At 39.0% G+C, this 16993-nt stretch overlaps 1 long non-coding RNA gene across 1 annotated transcript; it reads right to left on the reverse strand.

The window, feature by feature from the left end:
• Nucleotides 1-961: 961 nt before the first annotated feature.
• On the reverse strand, nucleotides 962-9516 carry LOC125934114 (uncharacterized). The gene is made up of 3 exons (XR_007461223.1): nucleotides 8994-9516; nucleotides 3298-3462; nucleotides 962-2720 (listed from the first exon to the last, which is right to left on the reverse strand). It is a non-coding gene; the product is annotated as an uncharacterized LOC125934114 (long non-coding RNA).
• Between the last annotated feature and the right edge of the window lie 7477 nt (nucleotides 9517-16993).

Below are 16993 nucleotides of genomic sequence, written 5' to 3' on the forward strand. Positions count from 1 at the left end.
TGAATTAAATACATATTTTCATTGTTGCCACCAAGTTTGAGAGTGGTTTGTTACAGAGCAATAGATACAAGGATAATCACTCTCGACCTTCCATTATCTTTCTGCAATATATGAGTAGCACATAGTAACTCGATCCAGTGTCATCGTCTTTTTGATTACTTCTTCCCTTGTATCTTTCCAACACTTGAGATATTATACCAGCTGGCATATTCTCTTCTGCTGGTATTTCTTTTTACTTCTCCATTGGTAAAAGCCTTAACAAGTTGCACAGCTATAACATGTCACTTGCTGAGGGGTCCTTACTGTCATCTGGCCAGGGGGTGAGGCAGCTCTAAAACCTCACTTTAAATTCTGCCTCTTCCACTTCACCACCTTTTGTCATAAGTTCCTGGGAGTGAGTTCTGTCTGAGAAGAAAATTTGTGTACAGGAAGCTCACTGGGGATTGCAGTCAGAAATAACACATATAGAAATTGATGGAATTGGGATGCCTGGGTGGCTCGGTCAGTTAAGCGTCTGACTCTTGATTTCAGCTCATGTCATGATCTCACGATTTGTCAGATTGAGTCCCACGTCGGGCTCTGTGCTGACAGCATGGAGCTTGCTTGGGATTCTCTGTCTCTCTCTCTCTCTCTCTCTCTCTCTGTCCCTCCTCTGCTTGCATGCACACACTCTCTCTGTCTCTCAGAATAAACAAATAACTTTTAAAAAATGATGGAATCACAGTCTGGTGGAGGTAGAAGCTGAATTGTAATATAGAGTCAAATTAGACCTGGGCAATGAACGTGGGGCGCTCTGCAGCTGAGATGTTTAACTGTCCTGAATTCAGGGTGGGGAGGTAGGCCTTTGACTCCTGCATCAACACAAGCAGAGGGCATAACTTAGGGTGAAACATCTCCCAGGGAGAAATCCTCAGAGAGGAACTCAGAGGCCAACACTCTTGCAAGCTGGGGGGAACGAATCCCAGAATGACTATACTCCTATAGGAACAGGGAGAATCTGTGTGATGCACTACAATTTCTATAACAAAGTCTGGATCGCTCTGTGCTGAAGAAGACAATGGGGGCTGACATCATGACAATGGGAAGCTAGGGAATTTTCAGGATGGGGTGATAGGAGGCAGTGAGGTCTTGCATTCTTTCTATGATCAGGTCATCGCAGATCGTGGAAACTCATGGAGTAAGTCAAACAGAGATCAGACAAATGCGCTTTATTTTCTGCCAGCCAGTGAACGCTCACACACATCTAGGTGGGATCACTGCTTTAAATTATTTAGTCTCATAGCCTGGTAACACACAGTTGCTCTCTGACCATGCTCGGTCGTCTACCACACCACCGTTAGAATCAACTCCATGAGGATATTTCCTTTAATACCATTACTGATTTTCCTTTAGTTCAGCAACAGTCCATTAATTCCCTTTTATCCTACCACAATGTCCCAAATATTTTCATATTGCCTTAAAATATTTATCTTGGACCAGTTTCCAATCTTGCTTGACTCATCTCATCTTGCTTCAAGGAGAAATTTCCTTTGATGTTAATAGCAAACTGCTTTCTTGAAAGGCTACATGTGATTATTTAAGAGGATAAGAAAGAAACTTGGTGGGATCACTCAGGCCGTCTTTCCTTCTTTTATTCTTACCTCCAGTGAATTCTTTTAGAGCCTCTAACCCATAGGGACATGTTGTCCATTTTGGGGGGAGGGGAGTTTTTGGTTTTTCTACCTCTTTAAAAACATGTTCTCATTATGGAATAGCATCATGGTTTCAAGAAAAGCAAAGTGACCAGCAATAAGGCATTCAAACTTGGATGAAAGAAGAGTGATTAATAATTCTACTAGGAAAAAAGAACAGAGTGCTCTCCTCCATGGACTTGCCCTATCCTATCTCTAGAAGGAAATTTCCCTGTTGTGGGAGGGGATACATCACTAAGCTATCCCATTAATTAGACTCTGGAATCAGCCTGTAGCAGTATTTCTCTTTACAAATTAATAAACTAGCATTCTGCTTATATTGCAGCATGAAGTAGCCTACATGGTTAAGTCAACATGAGCCTGATGAACTCTGGGGGATTACAAATTGAGTTTCTGGATTTACGAAACTGAGGGTCAAACCAGGAAGCATGGTCAATACTCCAAGGGAGTTCAGCTCATTTTCCCATGCCAGAAGCCTCTAGTTCCCCACAGACTTTCTTTAAACTTCAACACTTTTTGGGGTCGGGCTTTTTCACTTTATAGAAAAGGGACAGACACATAACTGGTGCCAGAAGAACATAGCACTTCATTTTTCATGGAAAGTCGTAACAAGAATAGTTACAGTTTTGCTTTTCAAAACACGTGACAAAGGGCCCAGTGACAGAGAAATCAAATGATGAGATATAGGAGTCAACAATTCATTTCAGTCATGGTATTTCTTGGCTGGCTCCATGAAGGTTCTTATTGCTGGGTCTTACCTGAGTCATGCATGACGTGGGTTCTAAATAAGCAGCGAGGCTGGTCTTTGATGTTGAATTCATTTCTGGGTTGCCTTCTCATATTCTTCACTTTGTTCATAGATACATGCAGCCAACTGCAGGAAGAAGGAAGTTGCTTTTGTGGTGCTTCGGCTCTCAGTTTAGCCATTGTCTCAAGAATAGATGATCAATGTGCCATTTTCTGTTCCTGTTGTGATTCCCGTAATAAGAGCTGATTCATGTTTTCTAGTTTACACTCTCCTTGTGTTGTCTGCCATGAGGAGAAAGGGTGATTTGTTCTTTTCAAAATAGAACATGAATGTCTATACACTTTTAATAGGCTTATAAACAGGTGTATTCCACTTGGTAAATGTTTCCTTCTTTGAGTGACTGCCCATTCTACCTCATCCTCATTCAAATAGCATGAGGAAAGGAGGGGGCTAGGTGGGTAGGGAAGGGGCGATGCATCAAATATTAAAAAGCTGAGGTCAAAGCATTACAGTTTATTACCATCATGTTTCACAGAATATATGAGCCATTAAAATTCCAATACTGCACCATATTATTGTGATAAAGGTTGTAATGGGAACGAGGAACGACACCACATGAATCTGTTCTAATAGCACTGGTGATAACACGAGCAAGAAAAAGGCACAAACAAAGCCCATTCCTATTATAACATTAAAATGAGAATCTGGTGCCTCTGCTCCGAAACCCAAGACGGAAGCTATATAACAAAATGAGTAAAAGTAACATCTGGAGGAGTAACAATGTCGTATTATAGTGGACACCTTGGGGGAGGGGGTGATTAATCATTCCCAACCCTACAACGTGGTAACCATACCTACCTGGTTTTGCTCAGTTTTACATATGCCTCTTCCAGTGCTTGTCTTCGTGACCACCAGTAGTAAGAACTATGATGTTTATATGTTAGCTGTTAAGTCACAAGCCCAATTCTGCATTCATTAGTGGTGAAAGCTTTGTATTCCTTATCTTTTCTGCATTTCAGTTTCCTGATATGTAAAACCAGAGAAAGAACATACCTATGTCAAAGGGTGGCTGTGAGATTAAATATAGAGCATGAAACATAGCACTCAAAAAATCAGCGGTTACCATCAGTAATAGCAGTCACAGTGTGATATGAGAGATGTTTTTACCACCTGCCCTGCTCAGCAGGCAATTTCTAGATAGTTTTGTATAGTTACACCTCACTCAAAGGCAAGATTTACCCTTCGCACCGACATAATCCAATGAGGTGTCCTGTTCTCCTAGCCTCATCTGAGAAGATGGAGTTTATAAGCATCTGGCACATCTGTCATGGGTTGTCCACATGAGATGGATCACATGGGCTACTGGGCAAGTTTTCTGGCCTCAGTTAAGGATAATTCCAAAAAAGGCGATGGAGAATCAGCATGCTAATCCTTGGAGCTTGGCGGTCTTAAGTGGGCAACAAGACCACCATATTGCCCCAGCTTGCACTTGCTCCTGTAATGTTGCTGGTGAGGGGGCTTCCAGTTCCAGCTTGCCCTCCTGAATGCATGGCATCTCTTTCCTTTACACTTCTTTCTTCAAGTCACTGTGGAAGTCATTTAGCTTCTTGGTATGAGAAAAGATCACTATTCAAGTAAACAACATTATACTTCTTTCCTTTAGGTCACAAAGTTGTTCAGTTATTTGCTTGATTTTTCCCCTATTTTTTCTTCTGCTTGTACCTTATGTTTTTAGTTCTCTTCTACTGACTTGAACAGATTAGGAGGAATGGAAAATTTTTAGTGGTCTCAGAGATGTGGAAATAATATTTGTATTAATACTTCAAATATGATCCCACTTTACAAGGGGATAAAGATTTATACCTTCAATTCAAGTCACAAAACAAATAGCATCATCTTCTTTAGCAGATATTTGGTATTTCAAAAATTAATAACTCCTTATAATAGGATTTTAAAAGAACTTTTCACCCTAATCATGAGAGTAATATATGTCCATTGTTTTCTCAGTTTGAATACCCCCAAAAGCTGACCTTGATGCAAATTGGGATGCAGTTATTAATATGGGAAGTGGAAATGATCCTGTGGGAATAGGGGAAGTAAGCCAAAGAAGGGAGGGAAACCAAAAATGAGTGTGCTACATAGATCAATGGAATAGAATAGAGAACCCAGAATTGAACCCACAAGTGTATGGCCAACTAATATTTGACAAAGCAGGAAAGAGCATCCAATGGAATAAGACAGTCTCTTTAGCAAATGGTGCTGGGAGAACAGGACAGCAACACGCAGAAGAATGAAACTAGACCGCTTTCTTACACCATACTCAAAAATAAACTCAAAATGTATGAAAGACCTAAATGTAAGACAGGAAACCATCAAAACCTTTGAGTGGAAAACAGGCAACAACCTCTTTGACCTCAGCAGCAGAAATTTCTTGCTTGACACATCTCTGAAGGGAAGGGAAATAAAAGCAAAACTTAACTATTGGGATCTCATCAAGATAAAAAGCTTCTGCACTGCAAAGGAAACAACCAACAAAACTAAAAGGCAACGGGTGGAATGGGAAAAGATATTTGCAAATGACATATCAGATAAAGGGTTAGTATCCAAAATCAGTAAAGAACTTACCAGACTCAACACCCAAAAAACAAATAATCCAGTGAAGAAATGGGCAGAAGACCTGAATAGACACTTCTCCAAAGAAGACATCCAGTTGGCTAACAGACTCATGAAAAGATGTTTAACACCACTCATCATCAGGGAAATACAAATCAAAACCACATTGAGATACCACCTCACATCAGTCAAAGTGGCTAAAATTAACTCAGGAAACAATAGATGCTGGCGAGGATGTGGAGAAACAGGGACCCTCTTGTCATGTTGGTGGGAATGCAAATTGGTGCAGCCACTCTGGAAAACAGTGTGGAGGTTCCTCAAAGAACTAAAAATAGAACTACCTTATGAGCCAGCAATAACACTACTAGGAATTTACCCAAGGGATACAGGAGTGCTGATACATAGGGGAACACATATCCCAATGTTTATAGCAACACTTTCAACAATAGCCAAATTATGTAAAGAGCCCAAAAGTCCATCAACTGATGAATGGATAAAGAAGATGTTGTTTATGATGAATGGATAAAGAAATTGTGGTTTATATACACAATGGAGTACTACATGGCAATGAGAAAGAACGAAATATGGCCCTTTGTAGCAACATGGATGGAACTGGAGAGTGTGATGCCAAGTGAAATAAGCCATACAGAGAAAGACAGATACCATATGTTTTCACTCTTAGGTGGATCCTGAGAAACTTAACAGAAACCCATGGGAGAGGGGAAGGGAAAAAAAAAAAAAAGAGGTTAGAGTGGGAGAGAGCCAAAGCATAAGAGACTCTTAAAAACTGAGAACAAACTGAGGGTTGATGAGGGGTGGGAGGGAGGGGAGGGTAGGTTACGGGCATTGAAGAGGGCATCTTTTGGGATGAGCACTGGGTGTTGTATGGAAACCAATTTGACAATAAGTTTCATATATTAAAAATAAAAAAAAATAAAATAGTATAACTGGTGAGGAATACAAAAAAAAAAGATGTTGTTTATATATACAATGGAATACTACTTGGCAATGAGAAAAAATGAAATCCTGCCATTTGTAACAATGTGGATAAAACTGGAGGGTATTACACTAAGTGAAGTAAGTCAGTCAGAGAAAGACAGATATCATATGTTTCCACTGATATGTGGAACTTGAGAAACTTAAGACTGTGGGGGAAGGGAAGGGGAAAAATAGTTGCAAACAGAGAGGGAGGCAAACTATAAGAAATTCTTAAATACAGAGAACAAACTGAGGGTTGGGGGGCAGGAATGAGGGGAAATGGGTGATGGGCATTGAGGAGGGCGCTTGTTGGGATGAGCACTGGGTGTTGTATGTAAGCGATGAATCATGGGAATCTACCTCCAAAACCAAGAACACACTATATACACTGTTAGCCAACTTGACAATAAATTATATTAAAAAAAAATTCATGGCAAGCAAAAAAAAAAAAATGAGTGTGCTAATCAAGCTGAAACCTTTCTAGGCATTTTGTACAGAAAGAGATTTAAACGTGGAAAATGGGTGCTTACAAATTATTGGAAGCATGCAAAGAGCTGGGCTGGGACTCCAGGAACAATTCCCTGAAAATCATCACTGAACTAGTCCACAGGTGGAGCTGCGACTTCTACCCCAGTCAAGAAGATGGGAAATTTGGAAGGTACCACTAGAACCTCAGAAACAGACCTTCCTAGCAGCAATCCAGGGGTCTCTGTCAGTAGAAGTGCATCATGGTACAGTCCACATAGGGGAATCTGGCATATTTAACAACAACTAAGTATGCATTTCATCTGCTCAGCAATTCTGCTTCCAAGAATTTATTCTACAAATGCACAGGAATGAAAATATGTATACACCAGGTTTTGCACCATGGCATTATCTGAAAATAACTGCATCTCCAGCAAGAGGACTGGTTTAGTAAACAATCCACAGAATAAGACACAGTGCACCAGTTAAAAAAAAAAAAAAAATGAGAGCATTCTCAACACAGTGATTTTGGAAATCTCCAGGATATATTTTAAAAGAAAAAAAAAAGTATGGCATTTAAGCAAAGTACAAAATGTGTGTATTTAGTTGTGCCTGAAAGCAAGACAGTACCCAAAGACTAATGGAAACAGGTGAAATGAATATAGGATCAGGCCAACAGTAAAACATCAAAGTTTTGAGCATCAAAAAGGATAATGATAGTAATGGTAAGGATAAAAAAGACCATTGAGATTAAAATGATACTAAATTAACAAGTATGTATATAAGCGGAAGAAGCCCTTACTAAGAAGTTCAGTTAATAAATGTAGAAGGAATGACAGAATTAGAACTCTACCATTTTGCAATCCCAATGCAACAATTGATTCAGACAAGGATTATCAATGGATAGTAAGAAGTATTGGGTGAAAGGTTATGGGAAATAGGGTATTCGCACAGCCTGGAGAGAAAAGTTTTTTTCATAACGGAGACCTTTGGTGAACAAATCTCAACAAAGTAATAAAAGGGAATATTGTCAATAAAGGAACATGCTGAAATTCAGTGCCTCCTGGTGCAATGCAGTGGCAGGAACATAATATCACCTATGTGGTGGCCGTACGAGGAGAGTTTGTCCAAATATACAAGAACACATGCAGAAAAATCCAGAGTGTGAGATGGTCTATAAAAGAAATGGCGTGTCTTCAAAAATGTTAATATCATGAAAGATTAAAAAAAACAAGTCATTGGGGCGCCTGGGTGGCTCAGTCGGTTAAGCGTCCAACTTCGGCTCAGGTCATGATCTCACGGTCCGTGAGTTCGAGCCCCACGTCGGGCTGTGTGCTGACAGCTCAGAGCCTGGAGCCCGTTTCAGCTTCTGTGTCTCCCTCTCTCTCTGCCCCTCCCCTGTTCATGCTCTGTCTCTCTCCGTCTCAAAAACAAATAAACGTTAAAAAATAAAAAAATAAATAAATAATTAATTAATTAAAAAAAACAAGTCACGAGAAATTTTTCCAGATAAAGGGACATTAAAGAGGCATGAAAATTAAATGCAACTCTTAATTTCCCAAACCAGAAAAAAGTAAACAGTTGTAAAAGTAAACAGTTGACACGATTGGCACAACAAGGGAAGCCTGAGTATGGATCGTATATTAGATGTTATTGACTCAATATTACTCTTGCAATATTTACTTTTGTAAATATGGTATTTTGGTTACTTAGAAGTTACACACTGAAGTATATAGGGACGATGTGTCATGATAGATCCACTTACTTTCAAATGGTTCAGCAAAACAACAGCAAATAGGTGAATAGAGAAGAAAACATAAAGTGGCAAATGTTAAAAATTGGAAAATCTAGGTGAAGCATATATTAGTGTTCATTGTGATATTCCTTTTGATTTTCTCCATTGTTTTGAAATTCTGCAAAATAACAGCTGAACAATGTATATTTAAAATCACAACTTGTTTTAAAGTTTATTTATTTATTTTGAGGAAGAGAGAGAGAGCATGCGCAGGGGAGGGGCAGAGAAAGAGGGAGTGAGAGAGAGTCCCAAGCAAGCTCTGCACTATCAGCACAAAGCCCAACATGGGGCTCGAACCCACGAACCATAGGATCATGACCTGAGCCAAAGCTGGGCGCTCAACCGACTGAGCCACGCAGGTGCCCCAAACCATGACTTTTTTTCAAAGTAGATAGAACAGTGGATCTGAAATGTTACCTTTGTTGCAAAAACGAAGAGAAACAAAAATACTCATTGGTATAAGCAAACCTTAAAAAGATAAATTTTAAAATCTAATAAAGTGTTTTCAATAGGAAGGAGAGAAGAAGGTGGAAACAAGATTCTCAGTGTATAAGTTTTTATATTGTTTTGCTTCTTCATGTAAATATAATATCTATTTTAAAACACAGCATTAAATAAAAGGCAACAGAACATAGAAGAAATGACATGGGCTCCTGAGTCAGACTTCTTGGAGTCAATCCTGTTCTATGACTTCCCAGCTTACCATTGCTTTAGGCAAATTGTGGAACTCCCAACGCCTGTTTTCTTCTCTGCAGAGTGAAGACAATAATGATACCTGCCCACTGGAGGATCAAAGCACTCAGACCACGCCTGGCACTCTTCAGAGTAAGTTTCCAAAGGAAGCAGATCTTCAAACCAGTAGAAAGAATAGAAACTGTCTGGTTTCAACTTTGGTTCCAATTTTTCTTTTTTAGAAAAGCTAAATTTGTTTCCCCAGAAGAAAAAAATCTAATGTCTTCAGAGCCCCACACCGGCAGGGGCTGCCTCATGGTATGAATTTCCTATGATCGCGGTGTGATGGAGCCGGACCGGTCAGTCTTTAAATAGCACAAAGTCAACCCAGTCGTTTAACAAAATTCCATAGCTGGTGGCAGAGAAAGGCCGAGAACGCAGGACACGTGGCTCTCTTTCCAGTACAATGTGTTATTTGTCAGAGCTGACACTCAGGCTGAGAAGAAATTCATTCAGTCAATAAATATTTTTTGAATGGTTACATGGGGGGGTGCTTGGATACAGTAATGAACAGAGAAGTCTACCCATGTAGGAGGGGCAGAGAAAAAAAATAAAGACGTACATAAAATTTAAATACACAATAAAATTTCAGGTAGTGGTGTTATAGAGGAAAGCAAAGCTGAGGAGGGAAATCGAAGGTAATGGGGCCAGGAGGGTTTTGTTATTTTAGGTAAGATGAACACCTCTTTGAAAAGGTGACTTTTAAGCAAAAATCTGAATGAAAGAGGGAAGATTCAATGGGAAGGAAGCCTGGGCTACATAGGCAAGTGGGCAAGATGATTACTAACTTCCCCTTTGATACTAAATTACGTGAGCTCCTTAGGATACAGGGCCTTATAAAACCCTGACAGCATGATCTACTTCTCAGCAATACCAACATTCAGTAAACTGTGCAATCTTTCAATTATGGTCGTAACTCGGTCCCATCTCTTCTCTAAAATGAATAAAACCCTGGGAACCCATTCATCTCTGAATATGAGGGACATTATCTGAGAATGGAATACACAATTGAAAGAACTTTCAGAGGACTTCTCGTCATCTCTAAGGCATTGAAAGTGACTCCAGTCTAAAGTAAGTAAGCAAAGCAGAAAATCCTCTATGGGAACCATAAATATTCTGTGTGGTGTTCTCTGTAAGCTTGACAATTGGACCATACACAAACACATGATCCAAGAAGAACAAATTATAAATTGGATGTCATCAAAAGTAAAAGCTGCTCTTCTAAGGCTACATTAAGAGAATGAAAAGACAAGCCACAGGCTGGGAGACACTCTTTCCACAACATACATCTGATAAAGGACTTAATCCACAATACATTAAGAAACCTCAAAACTCAGTAACGAGAAAACAAACAACCCAGTAAAAAAATGGGTCAAAGATTTGAACAAACACTTCACCAAGAAAGTATACTGATGGCAGATAAGCACAGGTAGAAAAACTCACTGCTGTTAGTCAATAGGGGAATGCAAATCAAAGCCACAATGAAATACCACTACAAACAGATTAGAACGGCTAAAATTGGAACGGCTAACCATGTCAAGTGTGGACAAGACTGCGAAGGAACTGGAATTCTCATACTCGGTTGGCAAGAATGCAAAATGCTGCAACCACTTTTAAAAAGTGTTTGACAGTTTCATAAAAGGCTAAACACATTCTGATCATATGATCCAGGCTTTCCATATTTAGGTATTTACCCAAGAGAACAAAACCCAACTCAAATGTGTATCAATCAATAGGTGAATAAATGAAAAAACCTATGGCATCTCCGTACAATGGACTATTAGCAACAAAGAGGAATAAACCATTCATACATGTTAGAACAGGGATGGACCTCAAAATCATCATGCTTAGTGGAAGAAGCCAGACAAAAAGAATACATATAGTATGATCCTATTTATTTGACATTCTAGTAAATGAAAACTAATCTGTTGCAACAGAACACAGGCTTGGAGATAGGGTAAGGGCTGGAAGGGTTGGGGATGGGAGGAGGGGCAGGAGGAAAAGATCACAGGGGCATGAGGAAACGTTGGGGGTTGATGGGTATGGGGTGTTCATTACTTTGGGGGTGATTTCACAGGGGTATACACATGTCAAAATTCATCAGATTTTATACTATAATATATTCAGTTTATTTTATATCAATAGTACTTCAATAAAGCTATTAAAAATAAAATAAAATTTTAAAAATTCCTGAACAAACTAACAAGAAATTCCACTGTCCAAAATTTGGAGTCAATAAGGATTTTTAAAATGCTTAAATTTATTTAGTTTGTATGAGGTCCATGGGGAAGGCGTCCGGGCATTTCACTGGGGCACCTGGGTGGCTCAGTCGGTTAAGCATCTGACTTTGGCTCAGGTCATGATCTCACAGTTTGTGTGTTTGGGCCCTACATCAGATTCTCAGCTGTCATCACAGAGCCCACTTTGGGGTCTGTACCCCTCTCTGTCTGCCCCTCTCCTGCTTGCTCTCTGCCTCTCTCAAAATAAATAAATAAACTTAAAAAAAAAAGAAGGCCTCTGGACATTTCAAATTATGTATTAACTGGGTAACCCATTGGTTAAGCCTAGTTCTCAACAGCTCACTGTAAAAGAGGGTAAGCTTTGATAAAAGATTAATGGTAAAGTGCTCTGGGGCTGGAGGAAAGAAGGTCTGAGAGTAAGTAAATCATGACTTTCATTTACAAAGTGGATGGCCTTGGTCAAGTTGCTCAACTGCTCTGAGTGTCAGCTTGCCTATCTGTCATGGAAAAAAATAATAACTCATGAGATTATTAAGAGAATAACTGAGAGAAAGTGAGAGAAAAATCACCTGACAACAAAAAGGCTTTTGCTGTCAGAATTCTGTTGTTACACAGAAGTGAATCACCCCAAGGGTAGTCAAGAGGAACCACAACTCTCCTGGTCAAATTAACCATCCACACCCACTCACTCCGATGCTGATTCATTTGTTCAGCAGCAACCACTGCTTCCAGAAATGCACACGTGACCAGTCCCCTCTGAAGACATGAGAGAGATCCTAGCATCTTCACATTCCATTTGTTCACGAAGTCTTCCTTGATGTTAAGTTCTGTTCCCTGCCCACTCCCCTTTTTTTTTTTTTTAACTTCTGGGCTTCTTTCAAGATGGCACCATGCATCTCAGCTTTCAGACTTTGGACTGGCTTACCACCTGTCTTTGGACAGCTGTACAAAAATGCTTTGTGATCTCAAGGGGATCCACCATTTTTGCTCTCCACTTGGGTTATTTGTCATACTCGCTTTTAGTCCCTCCAACAGATGGTTAATTTGGCTCCAGAACCTACCATCTCAGTAATTCACAGTCATTCACAAACACAAGTTTCCACCTGACAACCACTGCAGCACATAAGACTGGTTTATCTTTAAAGCTACTGTGGAGATAAATGATAAAATATGAGGCAAACCTCTCAGTAATAAAGGAAAACTAGTGTCAATGGACTAATAGTAGTGGATAAACAGCATCATAATTGTATTTCCATTATATCCAGGAATATATACTCTCCTCTTGAGGCTTGCCTCCTTTTCTTATTTTCCCAATTTTGGATCATTTAGTACAGGGGTTGGCAAACTTTTTTGGCAAAGGGCCAAGTAGTAAATTTTTTAGCTTTGCCAGACAAGAGACAAAATGAAAGACATTGTAAAGATACTTATGTAACCATTTTAAATAAAACCATTTAAAAATGTAAAAGCCATTTTTAGACTGTGGGAAAGAAAGAGAAAGAAAGAAAGAAAGAAAGAAAGAAAGAAAAAAGAAAAGAAGGAAGGAAGGAAGGGTGCCTGGGTGGCTCAGTCAGTTAAGCATTTTACTCTTGATTTTGGCTCAGGTCATGATCTTATGGTTCATGGGTTCGAGCCCTACATCAGGCTCTACTCTGATAGCACATAGCCTGCTTGGGATTCTCTCTCTCTCTGTGTCTCTGCCCGTTCCCTGCTAGCTCTCTCCCTCTCAAAACAAAAATAAACTTAAAAAAAGTAAGAAAGAAAGAGTGGGATGGAGGGTTAAAGAAAGAGAAAACAAGAAAGAAGGAAAACAGGAAGACAGGATAAGCAGTGGGCTGAAATTGACCCAGGAGCAATAGTTGGCCAATTTGTTTTAGTTGCATGTGATTTAGCTTCAGTAATTTAACACTCATGGAATCCAACTTCAGAGCTTTTTCCAAATTAATTAGAACATGATGACCTTTGTTATATTCTGGTAAATTATTTTAGGACATGAAGGGGTTATGCCTCACACAGATCTCACTGAACTTATTCCAGTGGGATTATTGGGAATTTGGACTCCCTCCACTGTTTCTCTTTGAAATGTTTACTACTTCAATATTTTTGGGCTTCTTCCATAACCTATTTAACAGAAAACACATTTTCATCAGTGCTTTTAGTCTTTTCCATACTGGCATGCTTTGGATCTTAAAAAGAACTCTGTTGGACTAATTAATGGCTTTGCAAGCCGTCAGAAATCAGCATGGCTTGTTTGCCATCACTATTGGTGGATGCTGGCCGAGATGATTAGAATTCTCTTAACATAGTATTTTTATGGGAGCAAATACTTCCTTTGAGAAATGCCAAACTTTTCTGGGGAGATAAACTTTCACAAGGCACCATAGACCTTTTGTCCCCCAGTATTTAAAGTGAGCGAGATTTCACTCGAGATAATTTCATGTCCACTCTTTTTCCACATCTGGATCTCAGCTCCAGCAGAAATGGCAATAGCCTGCAGAAGTCTAGGTAGGGATAGGACGTGCTCCGACAGATATGTCACATTGTTTCCATCCTTTGAATGTGTGGCCTCAGCTCCCATTCCTCATGGTCAGTAGGTGACCTCCCCTCATCCTGAAGAATTGAGAACAAACAGCATCCGCTGAGCATTGCCACATCGCCAACTCAAAACGTATTGGCACCTTCACTTGTCTTTTCTTGCTTTGTCCTTCCTTTGGAAGAAAACATGTTCTTTTCCTTTACACACCTACCTTCTCAGCTGCTCTTTGCTATCCTACACTGCCCCTCACTTCACAATATCATGCTGTTCCTGATCTACTCGCTGCATTTTCCTTTTCTTCCTTCCCACCACTCCTCCTTGGCCTTAAGTATATGTCGGGGCCCCTGGGTCGCTCAGTCAGTTAAGCTTGTGACTCTTAATTATGGCTCAGGTCATGATCTCACGGTTCGTGGGATCCAGCCTGGCACCAAGCTCCCTGCTGAGAGTGTGGAACCTGCTGAGAGTGTAGGCCCCTCCTCTGTTTGTGTACTCTCTCTCTCTCAAAAATAAAACAAGTAAACGTTAAAAAAAGTATACACATCTGTCTCCTATCATTAAAAATAATAACTCTTCCAGTCCAAATGCTGCCTCAAGCCACCAGACTTCCTTGCCTTCTTTTTACTACCAAGCTTCTATTTTAAACCAAGCAAGCAGTTCTCACTCCCTCCACTTCCTCATTATCCACTCACTCCTTGAAACTTATCATCTTCCTATCCTGATGAAACTACTCTCTTAAAGACCACATGTAATTTACCAACTTAAAAATTCCAGTGGCTTCCCCCCACCCCTGACACACATACTCATACTTACTTTTCAATTTCTGCGAACTAAAGACATCTTCCTAAAATCTATTTAAAAATTTTTAATGTTTATTTATTTTGAGAGAGAGAGAGAGAGTGAGAACAGGAGAGGGACAGAGAGAGAGAGAGGGAGAGAGAGAGAATCCTAAGCAGGCTCCGCACTGACAGTACAGGGCCCAGTGCAGAGCTCGGTCTCAAGAACCACTCAAGAACCATGAGATCATGACCTGAGGCAAAACCAAGAGTCAGACGTTTAACCGACTGAGCCAGCCAGGTGTCCCTAAAATCTATTTTAAACAAGATGTTTGGGAGCGCCTGGGTGGCTCAGTAGGTTAAGCATCAGGACTTTTGCTTTAGGCCCAGATCACGAGCTCTATGTTCCTGAAATCAACCCCTGAGTTGGGCTCTGGGTTGACAGCACAGAGCCTGCTTGAGATTCTCTCTCTTCCTCTCTCTCTGCCCCTTACCTGCTCTCTCTCACACACACACTTTCTCTCTTTCAAAATAAATAAACTTAAAAAAAATAAACTAAACATTTTGAAGGAGTCTCTACTGACTATTGAATTTAGCCCAACCCCAGATGGTTAGTACTTAAGGACTTCCATCTAATCACAAATAGTTTTCTCTAACTTTGCATGCACTTTATCTTCTAAACAATTTGGTCTGTCCAACTATTGTTCCTTGAGCACATCCAATGTCTTCTAGCTTAGCATCTCTTAAGCATCTGGCTGATGGTTCTATTGAGAAGGACCATACCCACCAATCATAAAGCCTTCTATAATCTCAACAGAATGTCACTTGAATGTAATTAATTTTTTTGAGGAGTTTTAAAACTACAGGAAAATACTCAGTTAAGGAGAACAATTCCAAGTACCCACCACTGAGAATTAACCTACTTATTTGTTTTCATTTTTAATTCAAATTTTAAGTGAAAAGGATTGAAACATTACGATAGGGTTAAAGTTTGTTTTCTTACCCAGCTCTGCCCCTCCAGAAGCCAGATCACAAATTTGGTAAATGTTTTCCTGGTCCATGCATTTAAATCTCTGATGCACATTTATATATAAAAAAAAAAAAAAAAAAAAAGTATCATTTCTTGCTTTTAATTTAACATCTGGTAAAAAATACAGTTCATAACTCTAAAACTTGTTTTGTTCCTCTCAAGATCTCATTGTTTTGAGACAAATCAATTTATTTATTTGAAGTGCCATACAGATATATCATAATTCTAATATAAACATATGTATAACATGTCTATATCAAAAGTCATATTATGTCCACCATATGCATGCATCACAATTTATTATTCATTTCCATATTGATGAATTTCTAGTTGATTTCAATTCTTTTATTATTGCAAGTGATATCATAGTGAGTATCCTTGTCTATCTCCTTGAGGGTAAGAATTTTCCTTTGGCTATACTCAGAAATGAAAATTGCTAAAACAGAGGTCTACATACTTTCAAATTTTCTAGAGAATGCCAACTTAATTCTCAAAGCAGTTGTAATGACTCTTTTTCTACATTCTCACCTACACTTGGAATAATTAGATTTTAAAAATTGTCATTGCTGTTTTATTTTGCTAATAGCTAATAAAAGTGAGCATTTTCATATCTTTGGTGGTTAGAAGCTTTCCTTTTCTGAAAATTGTCAGTTAATAATGTTTGCCTATTTTTCTTATGGAGTTGTGGGCGTTCTTTATATACCCTCCATACTTATCCTTGTATATCTGGCAAATGTGTTCATTTCAGTACTCTGTTTCTCTTCATTTTGCTCACTGTACCTCTTGTCATTTAGAAACTTTAAAATTTTTGGTTTAGACAAATTTTTCAGTTATTTCTCTTATGAATTATTATTAAATTCTTTATCATATTTTCCTTTTTTTATTATTTTGTTTTGTTTTGTAGTCTGAATTGTTTAAGGAATCCTTCCCTACCCCAGGAGCTTATTCTCCAAGGACAGATTCTAATCTGATTTATGTGAGACTTTAATCTTCAATACGTCTAAAACATTTTTCTGTGGAATATAAGGTATGTCTTAATTGTATTTTATTTCCCCACACAGAAATAGAATCATATCAGTACTATTTACTGGACAGGCCATTATTTCCCCTTTTATGTGCATTACCTCCTCTCTTAGATACCAAGGACCTAGATAAACTTGGGTGTGTTTCTGGTTATTTGTCTAATAATTCTAGACAAATTATTAGAACACTATTCTGTTCTGATAATTTGTTTATCTATTACTCTATAATGATACATTGTCTTAATTATTACACACATGTTTATATAGATTAATATGTATCATATAATGCAGAATTATAGATGTTAATAAATCTTTGATATCTGGTAAGAGGAGTCTCAGTTTCCTTTTAAAGAACTGTCTTGGCTATCACTGG

Source organism: Panthera uncia (assembly GCF_023721935.1).
Source record: "Panthera uncia isolate 11264 chromosome A1 unlocalized genomic scaffold, Puncia_PCG_1.0 HiC_scaffold_16, whole genome shotgun sequence".
Classification (NCBI taxonomy): Eukaryota; Metazoa; Chordata; class Mammalia; order Carnivora; family Felidae; genus Panthera; species Panthera uncia.